General features: G+C 39.0%; 1 long non-coding RNA gene across 1 annotated transcript in view; it reads left to right on the forward strand.

Moving 5' to 3' along the window:
* LOC149749292 (uncharacterized) overlaps window positions 1-10,722 on the forward strand; it is a 61,086-nt gene extending 50,364 nt beyond the window's left edge. The window contains exon 4 of the long non-coding RNA XR_016392972.1: window positions 146-10,722. This is a non-coding gene — a long non-coding RNA (uncharacterized LOC149749292). The remainder of the gene's footprint in view (window positions 1-145) is intronic.
* The last annotated feature ends 3,456 nt before the right edge of the window (window positions 10,723-14,178 follow it).

Here is a 14,178-nt window from a genome sequence, read left to right on the forward strand (position 1 = left end):
AAGTCATATCACGTTGTAATTTCTTGCTAATTAAAATCACTAAAGTCAGATTACATAACTTACATCTTATAGAATCTAAGTAAGGTTCTGTACCCAAACTAGAATGTTACATCCATTTTTATTATATCTCATTTCCCCTTGTTAGGTTTGACCTACTCTTTCCCAGAGAACCCCACCAAAGCACCTGATCAAGAAATAGTGTGAACCTGAGTGAGAAAACTAAATCAAGTTGTGGTGCAGCTGAGAAGCCTTTAAAAATAACCTGTGAGAGGCCCTATTCTTCACCTACTGATGGCAAATCCGAGAAAAGAAGGAAATAAATGAAAAGAGGAAGAAAATCTTTCCCAGTCTTTAGACTAAAAAAAATGTGTGTTCTTCTGCATATAGTAGAAAACAGGTAAATATAGTGTGAGGCACTGCAATTTAATTAACTATGGGCTAGTGACTGATGAGCTGATAAAAACTGAATACTGACCCTCACAATAAACAGTTTTTATGACCCAGCAGTACAGTTACTAAAAATAAAATAAAATAAATTTAGTCACAGAGTTTGTTATTTCTATGTGTTGAATATAAGTTAGCCCAGAGAGGGCAGATTACATAATTCACACAGCATTTAGATAATGGAGCCCATATACGAACTTAGGTCTTTCTGTACCCTTAATACCAAGAAAGTAAAACTGGCATGACAATATTGTTGTAAGTAAATAAAGGAATGCAAAATTTCTATTTGAATGAGAGGTAGGACAAAGTAGACATGAGCCCAATTATTTTACTGAGAGAAAAGAAATGGGAATTTTTATTCAAAAACAATTTCTTGATCACCTACCATAGAATGTGCTTAGTCTCTAGGCAAACAGAACAAATAGGAACTCCTCAGAAAAGAGAAACAGAAAAATTAAATAGTTAACTGATGTTGAAAGTTAGAGGGGGAAAAAAAAGAAATCAGGGAATGTGGATCAAGAAAGCCAGGTAGACAGGATATTCAGTTTTTTAAACAGGGTCATACAACAGAGTAAAAACAAATATTTGGGTACCATTTGAAAAAGATGATGGAACATGCTAAGCAAATACCTGGAAGGAGAGCATTCCAAGCAGAATGAGCAGCCAGTGCAACGACTGGAACATTACTGGGGTGTCCAGGGAACTGCAAGAAAGGGATTGTCTATTGAACATGACGATCAAGAGGCAAAATAATAAGGATCTGTCAGAGACAGGATGGTAGCCACAATCATAAGGCTTTGTAGGCTTTTGAAAGACTTTGGCTTACACTTTGAGTGAGGTGAGAAGGCACTGAAGGGTTTTGAAAGAGAAGTGATATAATTTGACTTACATTTTAAGAGGATCACCCTGGCTGCTCTTTGAGTTTAGATTGTAGGGGGATGGCATGAGAGTGGAATCAGCAAGAAGAATGAGATTGCAAAAGTCTATATGAGCAGTAGTGGTGTCTTAAAACAAGGTAGTAGTAATAGAGCTGGTGAGGAATTGTCAAAATTCTGAAAATATTTGGAAGGTAGAACACGTATTAATACAAATTACACTGGAAAGCTTTAGTGACAGAGAATAAAATCCAAGTGGGTCTTTACTCCCTTAATCTTATCCCCAGGTTAAATCCAAAGAAATCAATATATAAACTAGTAAGAGCTCCAAAGAAAATTGCAGAGTCGGGAATTCAGCTGTATTTTTCATAATATCAGTGAAACCATCTTTGATCAAGCTAAGAGCAAACAGTCTCTAGTTTTATCCTATGCATTATTTATAGTATGCTAAATATTGCCCTGGTGCTATACTTATGTGATGGGGAAACTAAATCAACCCCCAAATCTCAGGTAACATTAAAGAGAGGAAAAAAACCTGTAATGCTTATAAAATTGCATACATGTCTCTTAGAAATAAAATTTCAGAGTTTTGTCCTTCTATGGGAATCACAAGGCTGAAAAACAACCCCTACCTTTTTTTCTTTTCCTCTTGTTTTCAGTGCAGTAACATGTTTGTGCCTATTTGATCAAATAAAAGAAACATTTACTAATTGCTTTTTGTTGGTGGTGACTGACATTATAAGCTTTAGTTACAGTCTGAAATTAAGAAAGAAGAGGAAAAATGCAAAAAATGAAATCAAGTTCTGTTTTCATGGAAGTTATAAACATATTGCAATCTTCTCAAATGGCTCCCAGTGACCCTCATCTGCTTGGTGGTACACACACTCTTGTGTCATTCCCTCACCTGGAGTGTAAGCTGAACCTAGCGACTTGCTTGTAAGAAATGGAATGTGGGGCTTCCCTGGTGGCGCAGTGGTTGAGAGTCCGCCTGCCGATGCAGGGGACACGGGTTCGTGCCCCGGTCCGGGAAGACCCCACGTGCCGCGGAGCGGCTGGGCCCGTGAGCCATGGCCGCTGAGCCTGCGCGTCCGGGACCTGTGCTCCGCAACGGGAGAGGCCACAACAGTGAGAGGCCCGCGTACAGCAAAAAAAAAAAAGAAAAAAAAGAAAGAAAGAAATGGAATGTGGCAAAATTAATGGGATGATACTTCTGTGATTAGGTTACAAAAGGCTGTGACTTCCATCTTGCTGGCATTCGCTCTTCATGGTACTTCTTCTTGCCTTCTTGCTAACTTGCTGGTATAGTGTAGGAGGCTCTATGGGAAAGCTGACATGACAAGAACTGAGGTGGGCCTCTAGCCAACAGCTTATGAGGAACTGAGGCCTTAGCCCAACAGCTCCATGAAAGACTGAATTTTCCAATGACCATCAACTAAGAGCCTTTACAGAAGAGCCTTGAGAGGACTACATCCTGTGATATCTCCGGAACAAGAGGACCCAGCTAAAACGCACCTGGATTCCTGACCCAGGAATCTGTGAGGTATTGTGAGATAATGTATGTGTATTGTGTTAAGCTGCTGTTATCCAGTGAGAGATGACTAATACACAGCTCTTTTAGTTCATATTTAGGAGAACTGTCAAAACAACACTGAATAAACACTTTTAAGTAGGTCACCTATTACTTTAATGTCCTGTTTCTTTATGCCATTTTCGGGAAATAATGGTCAACTGTAAATGTTGCAGCAGCAAAAGTAGGCTTTTGAGAATAATAAATCCAAGTTCCTCAAGTTGAGACAATGATTCAGCCAGAATGAGACCATACTCAACAGCTGAAATGTCAGCTACAACTTTCAATTTTACATAATAGCTGTAGTTCTGTAATAAAATTATGGCAGCAAGTGTGAATTCATCATGATTCTGCACTGTTAATATGTTTCATGATCACAAGACTCATTAAAGTCAGAAGTATGTTATATCCCTCAAGAATCTGAGGGATGGGAAGAAGTTTTTTGTTTAATATACCTTTTATCTCCCTCCCCATCCTCACCCCCATTTCTAGCCATCAGTGGCTAAAATTTAACTGGTCATATGCTTAAATTCTGTTGAACAAAAAGAGCATCATTCTAAGAGGCTGTAACTTTCTGTATGGCAGGTAAAATACTTTTCAGTATTATATTTTAAGGTTAGCCAGAGAATATTTCGTAAGAGAAATTTAATATAAGTACTGAGTAAACATATTCATAACATATCCTATGAAAAGCCTGGCCCATGCCTAGTTATACCCAATGGCAGGATTATAAAGATGGATTTCTCCTAAGGATTTGATTTCTACAATTCAGTGAAATATTCTTGCTTTACATACAATTCCCTCAAATGGTAAGTTCTTGTGTAAGTTTAAAATAGAATGTTATTCTCAACATAACTAGTTAGCATTTATTAACAGTGAAAAATGGGATAACTTACTAGCTACTTCTCATGTCTGTTTTTGAAAGTCTTTCACAAGACATTTGCTCAATACGACTTCATTCTCCCACATAGGCCCTTCCAGCTCAAAATTTAGAAGCCTTCTTTACACTACAAACTGTGGTGATTATTTAGAAACCTGCTACTGCCACTTGTTACCAATGTGATCTTATGGAAGTTACCTGATACTTCTGAACTTTAATTTCCTTATCTCTAAAATGGGGGTCATAAACTACAGAACATATGGTTTTATTTTTTTCACGATCATGTAAAATAACTTAAAAAATGAGATTTAAACCCAAATCTTAATTTAAAAGCATGGAAGTATTAGTGCTATCTTATATCTTGCATCACACTACAATGGAGTAGGAATGGATATGTGAATATTTGCCCTCTCCTGAACTTTGAGGAAAGAGAGATTATTATTATCAGTCTGCAGTAGAGTTGGTAATAGAAAGATCATTGTAAAATTTATCTTCTGCTAATATGTTATTAAAGCACATCATAGAAATTTAACTTATTCTAATAAAACTACTGATACCAACATCAAGGAATGTAAGTTAATGTCCCCTACAAATGAAGAGTTAACAGTAAGTGGTCCAAATAAGTTGAATTAAAATAGCACTTTGTATTCCTTGTATTTGTGTCTTTAAGTTCAATCTCAAAAGAAATTATTTGAAATAGAAATATTTGCAGTTTTCTCAAGGAGCTCACTAAACCCTTAGCCCTGGGTTAACTATTGTCATACAGCCTAGAGAGACATTTTCTCTGCATGTTATCATCCTTTCACTGGAGATAGAAGACCAGGTAAGCATATTCAAAACATGATTTTTCTTGAGTGAATAGAGAGGAGAGACCTCTGAGATCCTCGTACTTTGCTTTTCGGATCACCAAGAATAGGTATACGTGGTCAAGAACAGAATGTGCTTAAGAATAGGAGCTAAGTAAAAATGACTACAATACGAATGATTCAAGGGTCAGCCAGTTTCTGGCACTGCGGGCTCATCGGAAATATTAAACCCATCATTCACTGCAGACAGTCTGTGCAAACCAGGGCCTTCCAGACTGCCCACTGAATCTTCTTAATATTTTCTAAACAATACTAGCCTTTATGATGTCAGTAAGATGGCCATAAAAATAAAAAAGACATTTTAGGTAAGAATTTTTTTCAAAAATTTAGTTGTTCTTGTTTTTTTTTTTTTAATATATGTGCAAGACTTTGTTGGAGCTCCCAGAGTAAAGGCATTTCCATCTGACTCTTCTCTGAAATCTATAAAAACTACAAAATGCATGAAACTCAAATAAAAATTTTCTGTCTTCAATGAAAACACGAAAAGCCAACTCAGCTTCAAACCCTATTCTATAAATAAGCTGCCAAGAATATTGACATCACAACCAATTCGTGGCAGGATGCCTAGACTAGATCTCCCTCTATATCTATGTCTGTATCTATGTCTGCAATTTCATCTATGTATGTTAATAACCAGACAGCACAGATCTGAAATGCCTGTGACCTACACAATTGATGGTTGATGCTTATTTGAAATAAGTTTAAGGAACTGAATGAGTTATGGGAAAATATGTGAGCCTCATTCCAACGCTGCAGAGAGTCAGAGAGTGAGGCTAAACAAGGAACTGACATCCTCAAGAACAAGGCTATAAGTGGGAGGGAGTGAAGGAAACAATCACAACAGCTGCTCATTATCAACTGAAGAGATTTGCAAAAATACAAGATCATCAAAAACAAAAGCTATGAGAGAATGACTCACTCTGGTCCAAGCATTTTTCCTTTTTGCCCCAAATGCTCCGAGCACTGAGTGGATGATGGTGTATACATGTGCTCAGAGTAGATGGTGTAAGAAAGTCTTCTGAGAAATATTTCTTTCCCATCTTATTTTTTTTCAGCAAATTGCTAATACTGACAGAATAGGCCCCATTAAAAAGGAATTAAGATCAAAAGAACTTTGTACACAAACTAGATAAAGATATCATAACAGAAAAGGAACAAAGTAACACAACAAATGAAGAGCAAATGAAGAGTAGCTATTAGAATAAGAACTAGTGAGAAAAAATTTAAAACATTCCATATAAATACTATCAAAGATATCTTTGAAAACTTGGCCTAAGACAAAGTATCAAAGAGAAAAAAATAAATTAAAAATAATAAGACAAAAGGAGATTAAAAAGCTGAAAAAAACCCAAGGAAACAGAAAAGAGAAAGAAAACAAACACGGAAATAATCATCTTATGAACAGCAAGAATTATAATGGACATATCTGAAAACACAGGCTTGGACATAGAAGAACTGAGAAAAGTGAGCCAAATAAAAGTGTATTCAAATACCCAGTAGCAGCAGGGAGATTTCAAATGTCTTGGTCTTGCCTTGCATAAGGCTTGGCCTTGCCTAAGAACTCTGGCATAGCCCATGTCCTGGGAAATATTCAAGAATGGCTAAGGATGAAATTACCAACCACATGGCAAGTTGTAAGCTCTGAGTCAAAGGCTGATATAGTGAGATTGAAGTATTTATTCATACTATATCAAAAAGGTAAATAAAATGTTTTCAATTTTCCATAGCTGATGTGATTTTCCTTGTGTGTTTACCAAGCTATGGGGTGAGGGAGAAACTTTAACTTACCAATTCATCTTGTCACTGTCTCTTCTGGTAAATGCAGATACTTTTTAGTTTTAAATAGTCCCTTTCAGGTAAATACTGACTCTTCCACTTTGCTGCTTCCTCCCATCATGTCCTTCTCAAGATGCCATCTTGCTATATGAAAGAGCTTGCATTTTACCTTCAAGGAGGTGGTACAAAGGGCCTTGCATTCGCTTGAGAATCCCTCTGCTGCTCTCTGAGTCTTAGTTGTTCTCTTCAGTGATGGTGGTCCTTGTCCTCCTGGTTATATCTCACTCTAGGGCAGTGATAGCACACATGGCCCAAGTGTAATTTGGTCAAAGTTATGGCCAATACTAATATTAGACTCAGAAAGAATAGACCTCAGGAGAGAAAGCTCTCTGTCTTGGGTCCTACACCTTAAAGCATTCCACTCTGGCCTTATTCTGACTGCATCTCTCCCCTGGGAGCATGACAGCCTGGAGCACAGGTGCCATCTTCTAAAACATAGGCCAAGTACAGAGGATCCCAGTATTGCTTGCCCAAATGGGCTCTGAACCCATTTCCCAGCAGGCCCAACCCTCCTCTCCTGGTCCACCTTCTGAGGACAGTCCATACCACTGCAGACAGACTTTAAAGTGGTCCCCACGATCAATTCCTTCTGATGTTATTGCTTTCTGTAATCCCCAATTCTCACCCTTGAGTGTAAGCAGAACCTATGAGTGTTTCTAAACAATAGAAGATGGCAAAGGTAATGGGATGTCACTCCTATGTGACTACATTATGTTACATGGAAAGAGCAATAGTATATGGGCCCCAAGACTATGTTATGTAAGACTTGGTTTTGCTAGGCGACTCATGGTAGAGTCTTACTGTCCTGTCACCTTTGACGAAGCAAACCATGAATTCTACACCCTTAAGGAAATGAACTTCTCAAATATGCTGAGGGAACATAGAAGCAGATCCTTCCTCACTCGAGTCTCCAAATGAGAATGGTGCTAGACTGACACCCTCATTGTAAGACCCTCCTCAGAGGATCCAGCTAAACTGTGGCTTGACTACTAACCCAAAGAAACTATGAGATGATAAATGTAGCTGTTTTGAGCCAAGTTTGTGCTGCATAAAAAACTAACACAACATCTCTAGGTCAAAAGGTGGCCAAGGGGGGGTGGCTGGGAGGACTGAATGCTATTTGGATATGTGGGATGGGGTGTCCTCAAGCATTGAAAGGGGCTCCTTGTAGACTGTGAAGGAGCCAGGGTGGTGTGCAGAAGAGAGTGAGAGGAGAGGCTAGCTGGGATTGCCTTCTCCTATATTGCTATGATCTGATATGGATCTCCAAGGAGCCCTGCAACTATAAATCTAAATGTGACCTTCTTGGTTGTGGTGAAGGTGGAGCAATAGAACACATCTCATCTAATAATTTGTTAGCGTTATTTATAACTCTTAAATATGAACATGGTGTGTGGATGTCCATTTGTACTTGTGTCCTGGGCCTGTTTAATCTGTTCTCTCTCACATCCCCTGGAGTCATCCTGCTAACTCAGCCCCATTTTGGCAATGATAGGCTTAGCCTCTTTAAATTCCCAGTTGAGTACCTTGCTTTGCTACCCTTGGCCAAAATCATTTCAACCATGCATGGCAACCCAGCCAACCCCTCTGCCCATGCATAGCCTGAAGGAAGCATATCCTACTGAAGGGCAGGTGGGAATTTCTAAGTACCTCCAACTCCAGAGGGGAGATAAGGAAATTAGACAGACTTCCTTTTACTCTCTCTTCCTAACCAGGGATAATTCATGTTTTACTGTCAAGCAGCTTCCCCAAGCTGGGGTTGGAAATGGAAGGAGGTAGGCTTTCTGCAATATAGTTTCTTCCAAGAGTCTTCAAAAGTCTGCAAGGCAAAAGTTCTCCCTTTTTATTAGGTTTTCTCATCAATCAAGCTAACTTGGTTTCTCCCCCTACCACTTATAGTTCAGAAAAGGGGGATGAGGACACATGTGACCGCTCCCTTCCATTCCTTTTCTCATGTTCTCTCTAGACAGAAGGGCTGGGCTTTCCATCATCTCTATGTGAGGTCATGAGTTATCCAGGTCTACAGTAAAGTTCCGTGTGCTTGTTTGATAGGATTGGTTTTTGATATGGTATATCAGTTATGGATAGTATTGTTTTTCTGTAACTCACAAAAGTCAGCCGTAAAACAAAGCTAAAACATCACCTCTTTGTTGTACGAAGGATTCTCCACTACTGGGGCTATCAAACTTATAGCTAAACTTGGAAGGCGTAAGTCTAGAAAGAAGAAAAACTGCTCAATGCACTCAAAAGAAACAAGAATTAGACTCATAACACCAAAATATTTTCTTGTCACTTAACAGAAACCTTATTTAAAATGCAAGTTGGTATGCTAAGTGTAGTATTGCTAGATGCGATCATCATAGCTCACAATCTCAGCCAGCATTCCACCAAAATGTTACGATTTCGAAACTGCTGCACAGATAAATCACTTTGGGTAATGCCATGTTAGATTACCATGAAAGCCAAGACATCCTGGGGCTGCGTGTACAACAGTAGCAATAAAATATGTCTAGCTATTGCCCAAAAAAATGTCAGAGTTAGGCTAAGTGGTCGAAATGGCGTGAGAAGAAACATCTAGCGACTACACAAGATTTAACCAAAGGTAGGAAGTGAAGTGGGGAGGAGTGGCCAAAGCTACTGCGGACTGCTCTTTTCTTCCCTTTTTTCAAATAGTACCAGGTTAGGAAACACAAGAGGGAAAGGAAAAAGGCTGAGACATAGGTTATGGAAGAAGGGCATTTGTATATGAAACTTACAAATTAAGAAATTTAGTTTTTAACATAAATTGTATTTATTTCAAGTGTCAAAGAAGCCTAGATATGTCTAGTGGCCTGATGAGGCAGAGCTTGCTTGCATATAGAGCTTGTTTGTAGGGGGGGGTCTATATACCCCTCTCCTACATCCTTCCTCCACAGCCCTCCTCCTAAGGGGAAAGAGAATCAAACACATAGGTGATGCCTAACAGTGATGCTCTACATATGTAGGTCTCTTCTAAAGGAACCCCAAGCGCTGTGATTAGTGCTTAGTGGTTGACTAAATCTAAAGGGAGGCTGGGTGGTTATCAAAGAGAGCCCATGAGAAACCAAATGGAGAATCAGTGCCTCTTCGGTTCTGTGGGAAACACTGCACATAGTTTGACTGTGTTGAAAGTTTCAGAGAATTAGCTTTGCTCCGGAAGGGCAGTAATGCCCAAGAGCTGTGTTTAGCAGCAACCAAGTTCCTTATTACCAACTTGCTGGAGTGGGGAAATGGAGTGACCTAATTGGGAGCAACACATGAAATATCCAAATGCCTCACTCAGCTTCTCTGAGAGTTCACTTAAGTCTGCAGACTTTAAGTTGACAAGGGAAGCTGAGAAGACTTGTATGTGAACACAGGTTGAGACATCACATATGGACTCCAAAAGATACGTGGAAGAGATGTAAAGGGAACTAAAAGCACTGAAGTTTAGACTGAAGCAAAACTCCACAGAATAAGGTAGTACATGAATCTGAATGTGTCCCTAATTGTACATCCAAGATTAATGTGTCCCAGGAGCATGGGCTAAATGGTCAAATGTGAGTCAGAGTTAAAATCTGGCTTATTAATGAAAATTAATTTTTATGTAAAAAACCCTACAGTTCTTTCATTTTCATTGGTTAGAATTTTATACACAGTGCAATACCATGTGTGTAAAGAGTTTTTTTGTGTGTATATGTTTGTTTATGCATAAAATATTTCTGGACAAAGACACCAGTGGCTGATAACAGTGACTGCCTCTGGGGAACCTAGGAAGTAGTTCGGGAAGGGGAAGTTGACTTATTTTGAACTTTTTACATAAGTATGACTTGAACGTTTTTACCATGAACATGTTTCCTACTCACAAACCCCATAAAGTATAATTATAAATAGAACAAAATAAATATTAGTGTTCTTAAAACCCATTTTTCGTCAAACTAAAAGACTCTATACATAATGTCAATAAATGATTTAGAGCAGCTGCTTCCGAGCTTTTTTTAGATAGTGGTAGAGATGGCACTATTGGGTAAACTTGTTATTTCTGAATAGACAATAGGATTGTAAAGATTCCAAAAGTCTTATAGGCCAAAATCTATTTTTTTTTCCCATTTGCCTTCAGGAATCATCAAAAAAAAAAAAAAAAAGTTCTCATCTGATTATGAGAAAACGATTTCTTAATGCCTTATTTTTCTTTTATTTTTCCCTACCTGCCAGGAAACTCAGGTAGGCAATGTTCAATTATAGCTTCTGGCAGTATTTCCCATTTCCTTTCTACAAATTCTTATCTGTTTTGATCTTTATGTTTATGCAACTATGTTCCATAGTGGTTTTTATTATTAACAATCTCAAATATGTTTTGGCAGTAGGAATTGCTTAAATTTAATCTAAACCAAGTAGAATAATGGATTGGGCAACGAATACCCAGTCAATATTTTCAAAAACTCTTAGGTAAAATTGTATGTGTTTCTGGAGTGAGATATGGCAATGCATATCAATTCTCTTAAGAAAAAAAAAGTGCACATTCCTGTGTAATCCAACTTCAGTGATTAGAGAAAAAATGCTTTGAAAGGCATTGCGGATCAGTCTTAGGAGAAAGCAAAAGACTTTCTGGGCAGGATAAATAACAGGCGTATCTTGAACACATATTCAGAGCTGACCCACGTTAGAAGCTTGCCCGCCTGGGAAGTTATATAGCCTTCAAGAATTCTTGAGAGACACTGAATCAGGCTCACTGTTCCAGCAGCCATGAGAATAGGAAGCTTGTATTGGGACTGTCCAATCCGCCTGGTCCTAAGTGGTCATATGTGGTTCTCAACTGAGGCTACTTCAGCTCCTCCACTCCCCTCCAGTGACATTTGGCAACTCTGGACTCATTTTTGGTTGTCACAACTGGGCAGGGGGGTAATAATGGCATCTATCAAAAAGAGGTGAGGATGGCTGCTGAACAACCCACACTGCACAAGACAGCTTCCCACCCATTCCAAAATCTCCATAGCACCCGGATAGAGAAATTCCGGTATAGATCTATTCTTCTTGGGTTTTGCTGCCACTCTTGGGCTAGTGCCAGACAATGGGGCACAGATCCTCATCTTTGCTCAGCTTGATGGTAAGGAGAGAGTGGTGGGCCAAGAGTGAAAATGATCCTTATTTTCACAATGCACCCTCTCTATGTTCAGGAACATTCTGAGGCTGAACTATTAGAATGAGAAGAAAAAATAAAGCTTTCTATATTTAATCCTTCCAAATTCCTCCTCTGAGGCAAGGAGCTCACAGTAAATCATTTGCTTGAACAGGGGTAAGGATAGAGCAAAATGCAGGGGGATACAGAAATAGATTAACAAATACTGGTAAAATATCTCCCTCCTATATTACAGAGATGTTAAAAGTATTTAGTGAGAAAAGGTGTGAAGCAGTCTGGTTTCATCTAGCACATAAAGAGGCTGAAAATTTTATAATAGGATAAAGGCAGGACAAAGGTATTAGTATGGGGGGCAAGTTGGGGTGATCATGAAGTTATTGAATAAGACATGGAAAACCCCAAATCGAGATAATTAAAACCATGGATTTGTTTTGCAAACCAAAGTTTTGCTTCAGATATTATCTCCTTATTCAGATGTTTTTAAAAGTGGGGGAGGGGTAGCATTGACAGTAATCTTCTTCTTTTTCCTGCTCTATACTTTTCTAGAGATAAGTACTGAAATATGCAAGGAATAATAAAGTAAAGAAGTAGGTATATGGGCTTGGCTAATTCCCACATTTGTTGAAGTGTTCTCTAAATAATTACACAGTAGAAATACATATCATCTCTTTCCAAAGACCAGGTAAAAATAGATACAAAACAGAACATGAACAGATGTTGAAATTCTAAAATATTAGCAGTATACTTTCACTAACCTTTATGTATTTCATCTCTTTTTGAATTTAAAATGATAGACAAATATTTAGGCACACTTCAACATTTGCTTTTTATACAACATACATCTTATTATAAGCAATGATAAACAATCTTTCCGTGCTTTGTGTCAGAAAATGAAATTCTTTGATGTGATAAATGGTAGACTCTTGAAGGGTAGCTGAATATGCTACCGTAAAATATGCCTTTTTTGCCCTAAGGATTATTTTGAAAAACAGCAGACACAGGAGAAGCTCTGAAAACAGAGTAGAAGTTACCCTTTGAAAGAGAAATTTACATTTTTGCTTGTTTGTTTGTTTGTTTTTTGGTGGTATGCGGGCCTCTCACTGTTGTGGCCTCTCCCTTTGCGGAGCACAGGCTCCGGACGCACAGGCTCATCGGCCATGGCTCACGGGCCCAGCCACTCCGCGGCATGTGGGATCTTCCCGGACCGGGGCACGAGCCCGTGTCCCCTGCATCGGCAGGCGGACTCTCAACCACTGCGCCACCAGGGAAGCCTGAGAAATTTACATTTTTAAAGGAAATCTCCATTTGTAAAGGAGAAATCTCCTCCTATGGATAGAGAAGGACAACTCTTAAATCACAAGAAACTCTTACAGAGTTTCAATGGAGAAGGCATCCATTTAAACCTGCATAACAAGCCTTACCTTTGCTTTTCCTGGTAACCTCCTGTAGCTGGCCTCCTTGCTCCCCACCTCCCACACACACACGCCCTTCTTTCCTTAGTCTTTAGCTGAAGATGGAATTTAAGCTGGTGACTTAGGCCACCTCAAGGAGTTATTAATTTTTCCCTGGGTACTTCCCATGTATACATGAGGTGTATATTTTAATAAACTTCTGTTTTTCTCTTGCTAATCTGTCTTTCATTACAGGGGTCTCAGCTAAGACTTCAGAAGAGTAGAGGGAAAATTATTGAGTACTTTTCTTCCCCTCCACTCTAAAAGCAACAACAATGAGGAAACAACACACCACAGAGTTGATGGATTTTAACATTTTCTCCTTCTATGGAAGACTTTTTGCAACAAAAAGTATATATTCCAGATAATGGTATTGATGCTGAAAGCTCAGCCTCTCTGCACTGGTGCTGAATCAAACCTCAGAGACAGAGTTTTGGATGAAGTAGAAAAGAATAGCTTTATTGCTTTGCCAGGCAAAGGCTCATGCCCCAAAAACTAACTATGTGTCCCAACCTGGGAGGATTTGATGAGGAGTTTTATAGCAATAGTTCAAGGGTAGGGCTGCTGACAAGATTAGGATATGTGCAGGGCCTGCACTCCCTTAATCTCATCTCCTAATCTTGGTGAGCTTCTCCAGTCCCTTTAATCTGGCCTCAGGTGGTTTCTTAGCTGCTCTTCCCTTGATTAGCAACTGTTTGAATCTGCCTTTTGGAACTCAGGGAGGGTCATGAAGGCTGGAGTCTTGCCTACAAGAAACAGGGGACGAAAGGGCTTCCATGCCCAGGAGGCCCACGGGGCCCTTCTCGGTTTCAGTATAAGTAGAGATGGTCATTAATGTAGAAAGACAAGGAGAGAATACCATGGGTTATGATACTTACAAATATCTCATCATAATTTTCTTTAGTTCAATTACATAGACATGAGGTTTACAACATGTGCTAATCTGTTGGACATGGCACCATTGGCTTCCCAGAAAACCAAGGCAACATGGCTAGCTCATATTACTGTATTCAAGTTCTTCCTCTTCTATGTCCTACCCACCCCACCAAAAAGGGGACGTTGCTTTCTTTTAAGAGAAGACTTTCGAGGCAACTGTGTAGGTATACATTTCTTGGACCTATG

This window comes from Delphinapterus leucas, chromosome 4 (assembly GCF_059928025.1).
Source record: "Delphinapterus leucas isolate spDelLeu-1000000601 "Yukka" chromosome 4, BTC_Dleu_Yukka2, whole genome shotgun sequence".
Classification (NCBI taxonomy): domain Eukaryota; kingdom Metazoa; phylum Chordata; class Mammalia; order Artiodactyla; family Monodontidae; genus Delphinapterus; species Delphinapterus leucas.